Raw genomic sequence first — 16,270 nt, 5'->3', positions numbered from 1 at the left:
TTCCTCGAATTACACGCTGACGTGCAGATTTTTCACGTGCCAAATCACTCCGTATCAAGCTGGCCACGCGTATGCACACGGAAGACCACGCTCCTGCCCAGAAGGCCGAACTACTGCCCCCCAGAGCCCCGAGCACGCTCCCACCTGTCATCTGCTGCTGCCTGACTGCCTGCTGCCCACGTGCACTGCCATTTGCTGCCTGCACATCAGCCAGGGGTGCTGTTGCTGTGACCACCCCTGCTGGAACCGAAGACTCCCGACTGGGATTCCATCGCTCCACAGCCCAGCCCCAGGACCCAGTTGCCCACCCACTCCTGCCTCTGGGGTTGTCATGTCGGGGCAAACACCATCTGTGACCACTGACAACCCCCGGCCAGAGAGGCAGAGGGGCACAAGCTTCAGTGCCACCGAAGTTGGTGTCTTGGTGGAGCAAGTCCTGGGGCAGTATGATGCCCTCTTCGGAAGTTCCCGCGCCGACAAGGAAGGACGGACTCGGATCTGGACTGACATCGTGACTGCCATCAACGCGGAGGGGGTGGCAGTCCGCGACTTACAACATGTCAGGAAGCGCTGGGAGGACTTCAGGTCCAGGACCCTGAACAAGGCCCGGCGCCTCTTGAAGGCAGCGGATGCCAAGGGGCGCCGGGGCCACTTGTCGGAAGAACAGATGAGGGTCCTGGAACGCATATCCCCAGCGCTCCACGTCCAGGTCCTAGAGAAGCAGACCCGTCTGGAGTCGAGCGGTGAGTGTACATGCATCCTGATTGTGAGCAGCGCGTGTGGTGATTATTCGGTAGTGTGCAGGTTGCACATCTGTTTGTATGGGGTCGAGTATGGCTGGCGGTGTACAGGGCCGTGGGGCTGACACATGCGAGGGCTGTAATGTGTGAGACATGGATGGTGCTTGTGTGTGTAGGCTTGCATGCCAAATGCAGTTGTGTGGGCACACATGTTTGGATGAATGTGTATGTAAGTAGACATGTCTGTGATGTCACGCATGTATGTTGTTTTCGGCTGCATGTATCAGCACTGTGTACATGTGCATGTGTGTGTATTTGACAAGGGTGCAACAGTGATGCAACATGGATGCATGTGACAGCGGTATGTGGAAGCCTGATTGGCAGATGTGACATGGATGCCCGTCTGAACAGTGCGACACTTGGCAGAGGTGTACACATGCATGCAAGTGTGGTGGTGTGTGTACATGTGTGGTGCACTTCCTGTGTTGCATGTGATGTCGGGCTCACCTTTGGCTGCTCATGCTGTTGTATGCCTAGGGATGGTGGTGGCAGTTGCGATATGGCTGTGGTATGGCTCATGTGTGCGAGTTGTAATGACGTGTGTTGGGGATTGTGATGACATGTCTGAGGTTTGCCAATGCCACTCATGTGCAACTGTCATGTGTGTATGTGTCCATTGTACAGTGCCCTGATGCCTGTGTTTTGTTTCTCCCTGTCTGCAGCGTCAACTGATGAAGAGGACGGAGAAGGTGCTGTGGAGCACAGCGGCGGGGATCCCACCGCCAGCCGGAGACGCAAGGCCCGGCTCCCCTCCCGTGTTGTCATCTCGTCGGGGAGTGAGGAGTCGGGTGCCGCATCCCAGGCCGCAGCTGCCGGGGGGAGGTCCAAGAGGCGGAGGTTGGAGTTGGACTCCTCGGCAGCAGAAGGGGCAGCTGGGACCCCACAGGGCCCAACAGGGGAAGATGGCACGGAGTCATCCAGGTTGGTGGGGGGTTTGGTGGAGGAGGAGGCCGTGCAAGCACCAGAGACAGGGTCTGGAGGTGGGGATCCCACTGGTGCTAGTGGTGCAGTGCAGGACCAGGGACAGGAGGCAGCACAGGCCGCCGCGGAGGTGCCTGTGTGCAATCCTGTCCCCGATCCTGTCCCTGCATCATCTTGCACCAGCAGGGATGCCTACGTCCAGACCCGTTTTCAGGCAGGGGATGAGCTGACGTCAACTGGCCTTCCTCTGCCTGCGGACGTGGCTATCCAGGTCTGTGTTGAGCCTGTCCTGGCTGATGTGGCGTTGCGTCAACGGGCCATGCGAGGTGACCTGCAGTCTTTTCATGGAGAGACTGCACGTCATCTCGAATGGCTCGTTGACCACGTCAGCCTGCTGGGACAGGTCACGCAGGCCGGATTCCTCCGTCTGATGGGGCTTGCTTCGACCCCCTCCTCAACTGGACCCCCTACGCGCCAGTCGTCCTCTGTGCCATCTTCCCACCCATCAGTCACCTGGGTGCCCTGTGGAGCTGCCTCTTACGGTGCGGCCAGGCTGGTGGAGGAGGCATCCCTGCCACAGTCGGGAGTCGGACGTCCAGCAGGGGTGGCCACATCTACGACTGCACCCCAGCCGGCGGAGGATGTGCAGGCAGCAGGAGGCAGTGCACGGGCAGAGGCAGAGCAGCAGCAGCAACATGGTGGGAGCCATGAATGCTCGGGGCCTTCGACATCGGAGGGGCAGGCATCGGCCGGAGGGCAGGAGGACCCAGGACAGAGAGTGTCTTCCGTGTGGCAGCGGTTGGGCCACGCCATAGATGCGGAGCGGCGGCGGGCGGAAGAGGCGCGGCTCACAATGGTCAGGGCGGAGAACTCCATGCGGAGGGCCCTGAGGCGGGCCGAGTGCCTCGAGGCAATCCGCAGGGGGTTGGAGGAGGACACGGCGTCGTCCCTGCGGACCCTCGGGGCCATGGAACAGGACCGCCTCCGGGACATCGAACAGGAGTTCGATGATGCCCTGGCCCGGAACACCACGGAGTGAGCCGCTGGACTTGCCCGCCGCCTTTGTATATAGTTCTTTAGTTTTAGGTTTCCTTTGTTTGTTCTTACGATTTGGAGTCGACGGACACTGCTCCACTTTTTGTATATAGTTGCATTTTAGTTAGGGTTTTTTGTAGGTTTCCTTTGTTCAGTTGGGCTCATGGACCCTTGGAAGTTTTGTACATAGTTCTCCATTGGATTGATTTTATTTTTCATTTGACTTTGGACAGAATTTTTTTGGATTCGGATTTGGTGTTTTTATTTTTTTAAACGGACATGCAGCTTATCTTTTTTTCATTGCCATTGTAGTTTGTTTCACTTCTTTTGCATTCTTATTTTTTTTTAGTACAATTTTGTTTTCTTACTTCACTGTGTGGTATCATCTCATTGGTTTCATGCATGTCATGTTGGGTGTTTTCCCATTCAATTGCAACCATTGTGTGTGACGGACATGGGTTCATTAGCTTTATGAACATTGGGGGTGTAACATGTAATTTCCATTTCCATGTGGGTGAATGGGTTACTTGGTAGGGCTTTTTGGCTGTGGAGGCTGACCATAACGCACATGATTGGGGATTGTGAGGACCTGTTGGAGGCTGCCCCTGGTGGCTGGGGGGTGGGGGTGGTGGGAGACATGAGTGGGGGCCTGGTGGAGGCTGCCCCTGGTGGCTGGGTGGTGGGAGACATGAGTGGGGGCCTGGTGGAGGCTGCCCCTGCACTGCTGGGGGGTGGGGGTGGTGGGAGACATGAGTGGGGGCCTGGTGGAGGGTGCCCCTGCACTGCTGGGGGGGGTGGTGGGAGACATGAGTGGGGACCTGGTGGAGGGTGCCCCTGGTGGCTGGGGGGTGGGGGTGGTGGGAGACATGGGTGGGGGCGGTGGGAGACATGGGTGGGGGCCTGGTGGAGGCTGCCCCTGGTGGCTGGGGGGTGGGGGTGGTGGGAGACATGAGTGGGGGCCTGGTGGAGGCTGACCCTGCACTGCTGGGGGTTGGGGGTGGTGGGAGACATGAGTGGGGGCCTGGTGGAGGGTGCCCCTGCACTGCTGGGGGGTGGGGGTGGTGGGAGACATGAGTGGGGGCCTGGTGGAGGGTGCCCCTGCACTGCTGGGGGGTGGGGGTGGTGGGAGACATGAGTGGGGGCCTCGTGGAGGGTGCCCCTGGTGGCTGGGGGGTGGGGGTGGTGGGAGACATGAGTGGGGGCCTGGTGGAGGCTGCCCCTGCACTGCTGGGGGGTGGGGGTGGTGGGAGACATGAGTGGGGGCCTGGTGGAGGGTGCCCCTGGTGGCTGGGTGGTGGGGGTGGTGGGAGACATGAGTGGGGGCCTGGTGGAGGCTGCCCCTGCACTGCTGGGGGGGTGGGGGTGGTTGTTTGACATGAGTGGGGGCCTGGTGGAGTGTGCCCCTGCACTGCTGGGGGGTGGGGGTGGTGGGAGACATGGGTGGGGGCCTGGTGGAGGCTGCCCCTGGTGGCTGGTGGCTGGGGGGTGGGGGTGGTGGGAGACATGAGTGGAGGCCTGGTGGAGGGTGCCCCTGCACTGCTGGGGGGTGGGGGTGGTGGGAGACATGAGTGGGGGCCTGGTGGAGGGTGCCCCTGGTGGCTGGGGGGTGGGGGTGGTGGGAGACATGAGTGGGGGCCTGGTGGAGGCTGCCCCTGGTGGCTGGGGGGTGGGAGACATGAGTGGGGGCCTGGTGGAGGCTGCCCCTGCACTGCTGGGGGGTGGGGGTGGTGGGAGACATGGGTGGGGGTCTGGTGGAGGCTGCCCCTGGTGGCTGGGGGGTGGGGGTGGTGGGAGACATGAGTGGGGGCCTGGTGGAGGCTGCCCCTGCACTGCTGGGGGGTGGGGGTGGTGGGAGACATGAGTGGGGGCCTGGTGGAGGGTGCCCCTGGTGGCTGGGTGGTGGGGGTGGTGGGAGACATGAGTGGGGGCCTGGTGGAGGCTGCCCCTGCACTGCTGGGGGGTGGGGGTGGTTGTTTGACATGAGTGGGGGCCTGGTGGAGTGTGCCCCTGCACTGCTGGGGGGTGGGGGTGGTGGGAGACATGGGTGGGGGCCTGGTGGAGGCTGCCCCTGGTGGCTGGTGGCTGGGGGGTGGGGGTGGTGGGAGACATGAGTGGAGGCCTGGTGGAGGGTGCCCCTGCACTGCTGGGGGGTGGGGGTGGTGGGAGACATGAGTGGGGGCCTGGTGGAGGGTGCCCCTGGTGGCTGGGGGGTGGGGGTGGTGGGAGACATGAGTGGGGGCCTGGTGGAGGCTGCCCCTGGTGGCTGGGGGGTGGGAGACATGAGTGGGGGCCTGGTGGAGGCTGCCCCTGCACTGCTGGGGGGTGGGGGTGGTGGGAGACATGGGTGGGGGCCTGGTGGAGGCTGCCCCTGGTGGCTGGGGGGTGGGGGTGGTGGGAGACATGAGTGGGGGCCTGGTGGAGGCTGCCCCTGCACTGCTGGGGGGTGGGGGTGGTGGGAGACATGAGTGGGGGCCTGGTGGAGGCTGCCCCTGCACTGCTGGGGGGTGGGGGTGGTGGGAGACATGAGTGGGGGCCTGGTGGAGGCTGCCCCTGCACTGCTGGGGGGTGGGGTGGTGGGAGACATGAGTGGGGGCCTGGTGGAGGCTGCCCCTGCACTGCTGGGGGTTGGGGGTGGTGGGAGACATGAGTGGGGGCCTGGTGGAGGGTGCCCCTGGTGGCTGGGGGGTGGGGGTGGTGGGAGTCATGAGTGGGGGTCTGGTGGAGGCTGCCCCTGGTGGCTGGGGGGTGGGGGTGGTGGGAGTCATGAGTGGGGGTCTGGTGGAGGCTGCCCCTGGTGGCTGGGGGGTGGGGGGAGACATGAGTGGGGGCCTGGTGGAGGGTGCCCCTGGTGGCTGGGGGGTGGGGGTGGTGGGAGACATGAGTGGGGGCCTGGTGGAGGCTGCCCCTGGTGGCTGGGTGGTGGGAGACATGAGTGGGGGCCTGGTGGAGGCTGCCCCTGCAGTGCTGGGGGGTGGGGGTGGTGGGAGACATGAGTGGGGGCCTGGTGGAGGGTGCCACTGCACTGCTGGGGGGTGGGGGTTGTGGGAGACATGAGTGGGGGCCTGGTGGAGGGTGCCCCTGGGGGCTGGGTGGTGGGGCTGGTGGGAGACATGAGTGGGGGCCTGGTGGAGGCTGCCCCTGGTGGCTGGGGGGTGGGGGTGGTGGGAGACATGAGTGGGGGCCTGGTGGAGGGTGCCCCTGCACTGCTGGGAGGTGGGGGTGGTGGGAGACATGAGTGGGGGCCTGGTGGAGGGTGCCCCTGGTGGCTGGGTGGTGGGGGTGGTGGTAGACATGAGTGGGGGCCTGGTGGAGGCTGCCCCTGCACTGCTGGGGGGTGGGGGTGGTGGGAGACATGCATTGTTGATCAGTAGTGCAAGGTGACATGTGGGTTGGCTGGGGGGCATGCCCATGGTGGATGGGCTGTCTGCGGGACATGAGCAGGGGTGCAGGGTAGTCCCCCGTGGTGTGGGCTGCCTGCAGTGGCCGTGGAGGTTGTGGAGCGTACACCTGGGAGGACCCACACGGCCAATTCACGTGTAGTACTCCCCAGAACCCCTGAAATACACGTACCCTGCTGAAATCGCGTGTGGAACTTCCCGCGCACCCATGGAATACACGTACCCTGCTCGCACTGGGCCAATCGCGTGTGGAACTTCCCGCGCACCCCTGAAATACACGTACCCTGCTGAAATCGCGTGTGGAACTTCCCGCGCACCCCTGGAATACACGTACCCTGCTGAAATCGCGTGTGGAACTTCCCGCGCACCCATGGAATACACGTACCCTGCTCGCACTGGGCCAATCGCGTGTGGAACTTCCCGCGCACCCCTGAAATACGCGTACCCTGCTGAAATCGCGTGTGGAACTTCCCGCGCACCCCTGGAATACACGTACCCTGCTGAAATCGCGTGTGGAACTTCCCGCGCACCCCTGGAATACACGTACCCTGCTGAAATCGCGTGTGGAACTTCCAGCGCACCCCTGAAATACACGTACTCTGCTGGAATCGCGTGTGGAACTTCCCGCGCACCCCTGGAATACACGTACCCTGCTGAAATCGCGTGTGGTACTTCCCGCGCACCCATGGAATACACGTACCCTGCTCGCACTGGGCCAATCGCGTGTGGAACTTCCCGCGCACCCCTGAAATACACGTACCCTGCTGTAATCGTGTGTGGAACTTCCCGCGCACCCCTGGAATACACGTACCCTGCTGAAATTGCGTGTGGAACTTCCCGCGCACCCCTGAAATACACGTACCCTGCTGAAATCGCGTGTGGAACTTCCCGCGCACCCCTGGAATACACGTACCCTGCTGAAATCGCGTGTGGAACTTCCCGCGCACCCATGGAATACACGTACCCTGCTTGCACGGGCCCAAACGCGTGTGGAACTTCCCGCGCACCCCTGAAATACACGTTCCCCGCTTGGCGTTTGCTGTTTGCCAGCCCGGTGAACTGGTCCAGGGTTAGCGCAGCCCTTTGCGATGACTTAGCGATTTTGATGGCTTTTTCTTGCGCGAGGGCGTTCTTGGGGGCGTTACTGGCGCTGCTGCAGGGTCGCTGCGATTCTCTGCGCCACGGCTGGTTTGGGAGCCTAAAATCCATGAATACGCTGTGCGCGGAAATCGGTTTTGGCGCACGTGCCTGGCGCAGACAATCGCACGCGGACACTCTGCGCCAGCCGCTTGCGACACTTTTCTGCGAAATTCTATGAATTACCCTCTTAATCTTAATTTAACTCTGACATGCAGAGAGGCTTACTACCACGGCAATCTGGGAGTAAACAACTTGCGTACACTCCTGAGATGGACTGTGAGCATTTTGAATCTGCTTGAGCATTTGATTGTGGACAAGTCAAATACCTCGTGTGGCAACCAATATACAGACTTGCTACACTCATTTGCTCAGACGGTAACAATTCCTCAGTCTAATATTATTAGACAACCACATATCTTTGACCAAACTGTCTAAAAAAAGAAGGCGGAATACAGGATTAACAAAAGGAAAATTCTACTCTCCAAATCTCCTAATTAAGTGGCAAGAATTAAGGTCTGCCAATTGTCAATACAAGAACTGGCTTTGTGGGCAGAAGTCATTATTATTCTAGCAAGATAGCGAAGCAATGGCCCACGCAATGCGTAACAAAAACTCATCTGGCATGTGGTCCCTCTTAAACAATCATACATGCCACCACCAAGCAGATTCACAACTGAATGGAGTAACTGAGCAACCCAGTTAGTCATCCCCAAGAGCCATAAGCAGGTTGTCCTGGAAATAGCCCACTCCCATCTGACGGGCAGTCACTTAGGGCAGACTAAAATACAAGCACAAATCATTAACAAAATGTTTTGGCCTGGGATTCACGTGTATATTAATACCTTTGTGCAATCTGCCAAATGACATGTGCCCACATGCCACCAACAGTACCCTTACAACCGCTCCCAGTCATTGAAGTTCCATTTTCTAGGATTGGCATGGATATTGTAGGTATCCTGGAAACATCAAAGTAAAGGAATAAGTATATTCTGGTCATAGTTGTCTATGTCACTCTATATCCAGACGCATTTCCACTTAGAGCTTATACCACACAGCAGACCCTGGAACCCCTGCTCCCTTTCCTTTCAAGAGTAGGGTTTCCCAAATAAATCTTAACGGACCAGGGCTCTACGTTCATGAGCAAACACATGGGGGAAGTGAAACAGTTACTACATATTACCACCCTTAGAACTTCAGTTTACTATCCACAAACAGATGGCCTAGTAGAAGGGTTTAATAAAATTTTGAAGACTTTCTTACTGTAGTTAGTGTAACAAGACGGAAGAAATTGGGATCAAATGGTACCTTGGGCTTTAATTGCTGTTAGGAAGACCTATGCATCTACAGGATTCTCCCTGTTTGAATTACTTTATGGACGTGAACCCTGAGACATCCTGGACATGTTAAGAGATAACTGGGATGAAATAGAGGAATCCCTGATCCCTCTTTTCCCAAACTGCACACTGTCCTAAAGAACATATGACTGTAGTAAGATCTTTAGTCCAAACCAATTTTACCAAGGCACAAGAACAGCAGAAAACCTCATACAATCGAAAGGTCACCTTACAATCTTTCTCTGTAGGACAAAAAGTGCTAGTATTGTTACCAGCTTCTGAGAATAAACTAATATCCAAATGGCATGGGCCGTATGAGGTATTAGAACAGACAGGACCATGTAACTACAATATTTCTCAACCTGACCACCGAGTGAAAACCCAGATATATCCTATGAAATGATAAGTAATTTATAACGTGCCTGTACACAAACTCTAGTCACGACAAGACAAGTGAGGAAAGACAAAGGGAGGACAAAACAAACAATTTTACTAGGCCTTGTGTCATTCACATCGTGCAAGTATGATATGCAAAAGGGCAGGGGGGAGGGAGAGGGAAAGTGCCAGAGGGCGGGAAGGGGGAAGTGCAATCAGGGCAGCATGGCTCTGGGTAAGTGCAAGGAGGCAGGGGACTGAAGGGTTTCAGAAACAGCCCCTAATTAAGCAGAAGGCCTGGAGGCAGTGCAGGGGCTACTGGTTGTAGGGGAGCCTGGTGCCAGTGATCTGTCAGCAGGGGAGAGGGAGGCGGAGAGGGAGACGGAGAGGGAGAGGGAGAGGGAGACGGAGAGGGGGAGAGGGGGAGAGAGGGAGAGAGGGAGAGAAGTGAAGAGGAATGTATCGAGCTGCTTCTGAAACTTCAGGTGGTCCGGCTCAAGTTTGAGAGGGGCAGGAAGGCCATTCCATGGTTCCCACCTAAAGAAACATTACTGGTGCCATCTACTTGCATTTTCATAAGCGTGAGGACTAATGCTGCTTCCATTATTTATTTATTTATTTATTTATTTTTTTAATGTTAAAACTAATCAGCACATTGGGGGTCATTATGACCCTGGCAGTAGCTGTGCCGGTAAAACCGGCATGGCTGCTGCCAGTATCATTTTGTTACCGGCGCCCGCGACTGTTCAATTACCAGGTCATTAAAGGCACCCGCAAGCACAACTCGTAGTTTGCCGGTCCGGTAGTAACAGTGCTGGTAACTTACCAGCACCGTTACTACTGGACTGGCAAACTTGTAATGAGGCCCATTTGATTTTTTACTGGAAAAACATGGCGACTCATGAAACATGTTATAGACAAAAATCCACAAATACTGATAATGCGCAAAGACTACCACAGTGTAAAATGCTAGTTGTGCTGGCAGCTGAAACACATTGGCCCTCATTACGACCCTGGCTATTAGCACCATGGTCCATGCCGGTAACTTAAAGACTCCGCCATAGTGGAATGGGGAATTACCGCCCCATTCCGAGGTTGGCGGGGCGGTAATTCCCCATGCCGCCATGGCCCTTCCCCATTCCCATTTTTGCCCCATAGGGCTCAATGGCAATGGGGAAGGCTCTAAGTACGGTGCCGCAAATTGCGGCACCGTACTTAGCACCAAGGTCCCTTTGCGGGTTGGTTTTTAACGCCTGCAAAAAGCAGGCGTTAAATTCTCCAAACTGCAAAGGGACCTCGTAATCAGGCGTTAAGGGTTTAACGGCGCCGCCACCTTTTACAGCGCCGTTAACCCCTTAACGCCTGGGTTGTAATGAGGGCCATTGCATAGTTGTTAGATCTGTCATTTACCCCTAATAAGAATACAAGTTGTTAGACAGCAACATGCTTCAAGTGGCACAGAACAACGTGGTGCGTGCTGTTTGTGGCCTCTTTAGAATGAAGCACGGGACTGAGGCTCGTATTTCTCGGCACGGGCTTCCTATCAAACACTGCATCACATATAAGGTTCTGCTTCTCACCCATAATGTCTATCTTAAGGATCGGATTAAGCATTCTCTTTCCGTTCGCTCGCTTCGGTCCAACTTTACTAATAATCTTGAGCCTCCTAGATACAAGCTGGAGCGCTATGGTGGCATTAGATTTGACTCCATTGCCCCAAGCTTTTGGATCGCCTTCCCACTGCTCTCCGTCTCTGTGCTGAACTATCCTCTTTTAAAAGATCTCTTAAAACGTTTCTCTTCAACTCGGATGACTAGTCTCATTTCCTCCTTTCTGATGTCTCCCTGATTCAGATTTGTTTCCTTCCCTTTCTGACTTTCTGCGCACTGAGGCCTCTGGGCGAGTTACGCCCTATAAAGGTTATAGAACAAAAAAAGATAACAGCACTTTCTGCTGAAATATTCCAGCTTGTGATGCACTGACAGGTGTTGTTATTGCCCCACTTAATAGTGCTCAATCTATCAACCTTGGAAGAATGAAATGTTGAATTGGCTGTGCTGGAAACTCAAACATGAAGTGTGTGCTGGCCTCATGTGAGAGGAGAACACTTAACTTAGACGCTGTCATGAGAACTTGGAGATGTGTGTCACATGGAATTGTCTGTTCCATGCACAACACAGATATGGAGTAGAAATGTACCACAAAGACACAGCAAAAACATGGTGTATCCTGTCATGTAGCACCCATGGAACATATCATTTTCAAGCTGGGATTTTACATAGCAGCTTGCATTGTTAGTAGTTTCTGGATTTGGGATTTTTATATGTTCAAAGTTAATTGTTGTTGTGTTGGACTGAAAACCATGCTTTGTAGGCATTACCCCTCCCCCGCTCTGGTGTCACTGCTATGTTCTGGGTATTTAAAGAGAGATTTCTGAGGACTGTCCTTTTGAGAGGGAGTTGGTTGATGGTGACTGACCCTCTGGGTGTAGTTGTCTCAAGCGCTGCCAGAATGTTTGAGAGACGGCACCTATCCTATCCTCCAATATTAGCAAAGGGGTCCAGCCTGAGGAGACTTCAATAACTGAGTCTCTTAAGAAAGGTGTGTTGTGCTGCAGTGTTTCTCTCTTTAAGTTCTAATGATGCAATAAGTGCGCGTGGGTCGGCATTAGCACCATGCACTATTTAGAACATAACACACCATTGGTAGCATGCACACCATAGATAGATATGAATGTGGACTGCAACAAGTTACAGACATCAAGTCAGTTTTAAATTGCAGAACACATGGTTTGAAACATGGAGCAAACAGTACTTACACAGACAATTACTGTACCAAAAAATGTCAGACTAAAATGACACTGTCAGGAAACGGTATGCTTGGGGTTAACAAATACTGGTGTGAAGCATGAAACACTATCAAAGAGCAGTGTCTATCATTCATCAGTAGGCAGCACTGCCCGGATTCAAACTCTTAATGCTGAACCCAGGTACATGGTGTACATTCTCTTGCCCCCAATTAACCTACTCCTCTTTCCAGCTCTTTACACTACGCACATATCCCAACACCAGCACAGCAGCAATCTGTCTACGAATGCCACTTTAACCCTCCTGGAGCAATGACACGGCTCACATCATTAGCCCACTGCCTCCCATTCCCCTCCCAACTGTGCCGTGCCCACGAGTAGCCTAATCTTTCAGTGCTGGCTTTCCAATGACTGTGCCGTGCCCACGAGTAGCCTGATCTTGTATTGCTGGCTTTCCAATGACTGTGCCGTGCCCACGAGGAGCCTAATTTTGCAGTGCTGGCTTTCCAATGACTGTGCCGTGCCCACGAGTAGCCTAATATGGCAATGCTGGCTTTGCAATGACTGTGCCATGCTCACGAGTAGCCTAATCTGGCAGTGCTGGCTTTCCAATGACTGTACCGTGCCCATGAGGAGCCTAATCTGGCAGTGCTGGCTTTCCAATGACTGTGCCGTGCCCACGAGTAGCCTAATCTTGCAGTGCTGGCTTTCCAATGACTGTGCCATGCCCATGAGGAGCCTAATCTGGCAGTGCTGGCTTTCCAATGACTGTGCCGTGCCCACGAGTTGCCTAATCTTGCAGTGCTGGCTTTCCAATGACTGTGCCGTGCCCATGAGTAGCCTAATCTGGCAGTGCTGGCTTTCCAATGACTGTACCATGCCCACGAGGAGCCTAATTTGGCAGTGCTGGCTTTCCAATGACTGTGCCGTGCCCACAAGTAGCCTAATCTTGCAGTGCTGGCTTTCCAATGACTGTGTCGTGCCCACAAGTAGCCTAATCTGGCAGTGCTGGCTTTCCAATGACTGTGCCGTGCCCACGAGTAGCCTAATATGGCAGTGCTGGCTTTCCAATGACTGTGCCATGCCCACGAGTAGCCTGATCTTGTAGTGCTGGCTTTCCAATGACTGTGCCGTGCCCACGAGTAGCCTAATCTTGTAGTGCTGGATTTCCAATGACTGTGCCGTGGCCACGAGGAGCCTAATCTTGCAGTGCTGGCTTTCCAATGACTGTGACCACGAGTAGCCTAATCTGGCAGTGCTGGCTTTCCAATGACTGTGCCGTGCCCACGAGTAGCCTAATCTTGCAGTGCTGGCTTTCCAATGACTGTGCCGTGCCCACAAGTAGCCTAATCTGGCAGTGATGGCTTTCCAATGACTGCCGTGCCCACGAGGAGCCTAATATGGCAGTGCTGGCTTTCCAATGACTGTGCCATGCCCACGAGAAGCCTGATCTTGTAATGCTGGCTTTCCAATGACTGTGCCGTGCCCACGAGTAGCCTAATCTTGTAGTGCTGGCTTTCCAGTGACTGTGCCGTGCCCACGAGGAGCCTAATCTTGCAGTGTTCGCTTTCCAATGAATGTGCCCACGAGTAGCCTAATCTGGCAGTGCTGGCTTTGTAATGACTGTGCCGTGCCCGCGAGTAGCCTGATCTTGTAGTGCTGGTTTTCCAATGACTGTGCCGTGCCCACGAGTAGCCTGATCTTGTAGTGCTGGCTTTCCAATGACTGTGCTGTGCCCACGAGTAGCCTAATCTTGCAGTGCTCGCTTTCCAATGAATGTGCCCACGAGTAGCCTAATCTGGCAGTGCTGGCTTTGTAATGACTATGCGGTGCTCATGAGTAGCCTGATCTTTTAGTGCTGGCTTTCCAATGACTGAACCGTGCCCACGAGTAGCCTAATCTGGCAGTGCTGGCTTTCCAATGACTGTGCCGTGCCCACAAGTTGCCTAATCTTGCAGTGCTGGCTTTCCAATGACTGTGCCGTGCCCATGAGTAGCCTAATCTGGCAGTGCTGGCTTTCCAATGACTGTACCATGCCCACGAGGAGCCTAATTTGGCAGTGCTGGCTTTCCAATGACTGTGCCGTGCCCACAAGTAGCCTAATCTTGCAGTGCTGGCTTTCCAATGACTGTGTCGTGCCCACAAGTAGCCTAATCTGGCAGTGCTGGCTTTCCAATGACTGTGCCGTGCCCACGAGTAGCCTAATATGGCAGTGCTGGCTTTCCAATGACTGTGCCATGCCCACGAGTAGCCTGATCTTGTAGTGCTGGCTTTCCAATGACTGTGCCGTGCCCACGAGTAGCCTAATCTTGTAGTGCTGGATTTCCAATGACTGTGCCGTGGCCACGAGGAGCCTAATCTTGCAGTGCTGGCTTTCCAATGACTGTGACCACGAGTAGCCTAATCTGGCAGTGCTGGCTTTCCAATGACTGTGACCACGAGTAGCCTAATCTGGCAGTGCTGGCTTTCCAATGACTGTGCCCACGAGTAGCCCAATCTTGTAGTGCTGGCTTTCCAATAATTTTGCAGTGCCCACGAGGAGCCTAATCCTACAGTGCTGGCTTTCCAATAACTGTGCCCACGAGTAGCCTAATCTGGCAGTGCTGGCTTTCCAATGACTGTGCCCACGAGTAGCTTAATCTGGCAAGGCTGGCTTTCCAATGACTGTGCCCACGAGCAGCCTAATCTGGCAGTGCTGGCTTTCCAATGACTGTGCCGTGCCCTCGAGGAGCCTAATCTGGCAGTGCTGGCTTTCCAATGACTGTGCCCACGAGTAGCTTAATCTGGCAAGGCTGGCTTTCCAATGACTGTGCCCACGAGTAGCCTAATCTGGCAGTGCTGGCTTTCCAATGACTGTGCCGTGCCCACGAGGAGCCTAATCTGGCAGTGCTGGCTTTCCAATGACTGTGCCCACGAGTAGCCAAATCTGGCAGTGCTGGCTTTCCAATGACTGTGCCCATGAGTAGCATAATCTGGCAGTGCTGGCTTTCCAATGACTGTGCCCACGAGTAGCCTAATCTGGCAGTGCCGGCTTTCCAATGACTGTGCCATGCCCACGAGAAGGCTAAACTGGCAGTGCTGGCTTTCCAATGATTGTGGCGTGCCCACGTGTAGCCTAATCTGGCAGTGCTGGCTTTCCAATGACTGTGCCGTGCCCACGAGTAGCCTGATCTTGTAGTGCTGGCTTTCCAATGACTGTGCCGTGCCCACGAGTAGCCTAATCTTGCAGTGCTGGCTTTCCAATTAATGTGCTGTGCCCACGAGTAGCCTAATCTTGCAGTGCTGGCTTTCCAATAATTGTGCCGTGCTCACGAGGAGCCTAATCTTGCAATGCTGGCTTTCCAATGACTGGGCCGTGCCCACAAGGAGCCTAAACTCATACAAACAGGATCTCACATTCACAGACCACTCTGACTGACTACATCCCTTGACCCTTAGCACCATCTAATGCTTCCTCCTCATACCATCAATACCTCACACAAACACGTTCTCACATTTACAGACCACTCTGACCACATCCCTTGACCCTAGCACCTTCTAGTGCTTGCTCCTCATGTCATCAATACCTCACACAAACACTTTCTCACATTCACAGACCACTCTGACCACATCCCTTGACCCTAGCACCTTCTAATGCTTCCTCCTTATGCCATCAGTACCTCACGCAAACACTTTCTCGCATTCACAGACCACTCTGACCACATCCCTTGACCCTAGCACCTTCTAATGCTTCTTCCTCATACCATCAATACCTCACACAAACACTTTCTCACATTCACAGACCACTCTGACCACATCCCTTGACCCTAGCACCTTCTAGTGCTTCCTCCTCATGCCATCAATACCTCACACAAACACTTTCTCACATTCACTTAACGGAACCTCTTCTTTTAGATCTAGTACTTCAAGATCCTCTCTGCATTTGCTTTTTCAGGGATCGACTGTTCCATCCCATGGCTCATCGGGTCCGATTGTATCATTCCGTAGTATGTCCAAGCGAGGTGGATTATCCACCCCTGTACATTTCCTGTAAATCAAGGACTTCCATATACCCATGGAATGAAGGGGTCTGAAGTCCCAATTCATATCTGATTAATGCAACAGGCAAATAATTCGGGAGATCCAACACTCGCCTCCAGAAAATCCCTTCCAGCATGTTCCAGAAATTTACTGGAATATTTAAAGCTATTTCTGCTCCATAAAATAAAACTGGAGCAACCTTTTGCTAATAAAAGATTACGATAGGCACACGCGTGAATTTCCCATATAATCAGGTGCTTCAATAATATTGGAGAAAACATTTTCCCCGGGGTGTCTAACAGAGCAATAGGTCTATTATTCTTGGGATTGTCCCTTTCACCTTTCTTATAAATAGCGACAATCAAGGCTGTCCTCCAGGAGGGTGGGATTTGTCTGCCTGAAAGAACTTGTCTGAATAAAATCATACAGAAATCACCCACT

The 16,270-nt window shown here is 54.6% G+C and overlaps 1 protein-coding gene across 2 annotated transcripts in view; it reads left to right on the top strand.

Moving 5' to 3' along the window:
- Positions 1 to 16,270, top strand: part of LOC138551563 (zinc finger protein 271-like) — a 259,519-nt gene that overhangs the window by 233,048 nt on the left and 10,201 nt on the right. The window lies entirely within an intron of this gene.

The sequence above is a fragment of the Ambystoma mexicanum genome, chromosome 1q (genome assembly GCF_040938575.1).
Source record: "Ambystoma mexicanum isolate Mex_15411 chromosome 1q, UKY_AmexF1_1, whole genome shotgun sequence".
Lineage (NCBI taxonomy): Eukaryota > Metazoa > Chordata > Amphibia > Caudata > Ambystomatidae > Ambystoma > Ambystoma mexicanum.
The sequence above is the reverse complement of the archived record's forward strand: the minus strand, read 5'-3'. Positions and strand labels throughout refer to the sequence as shown.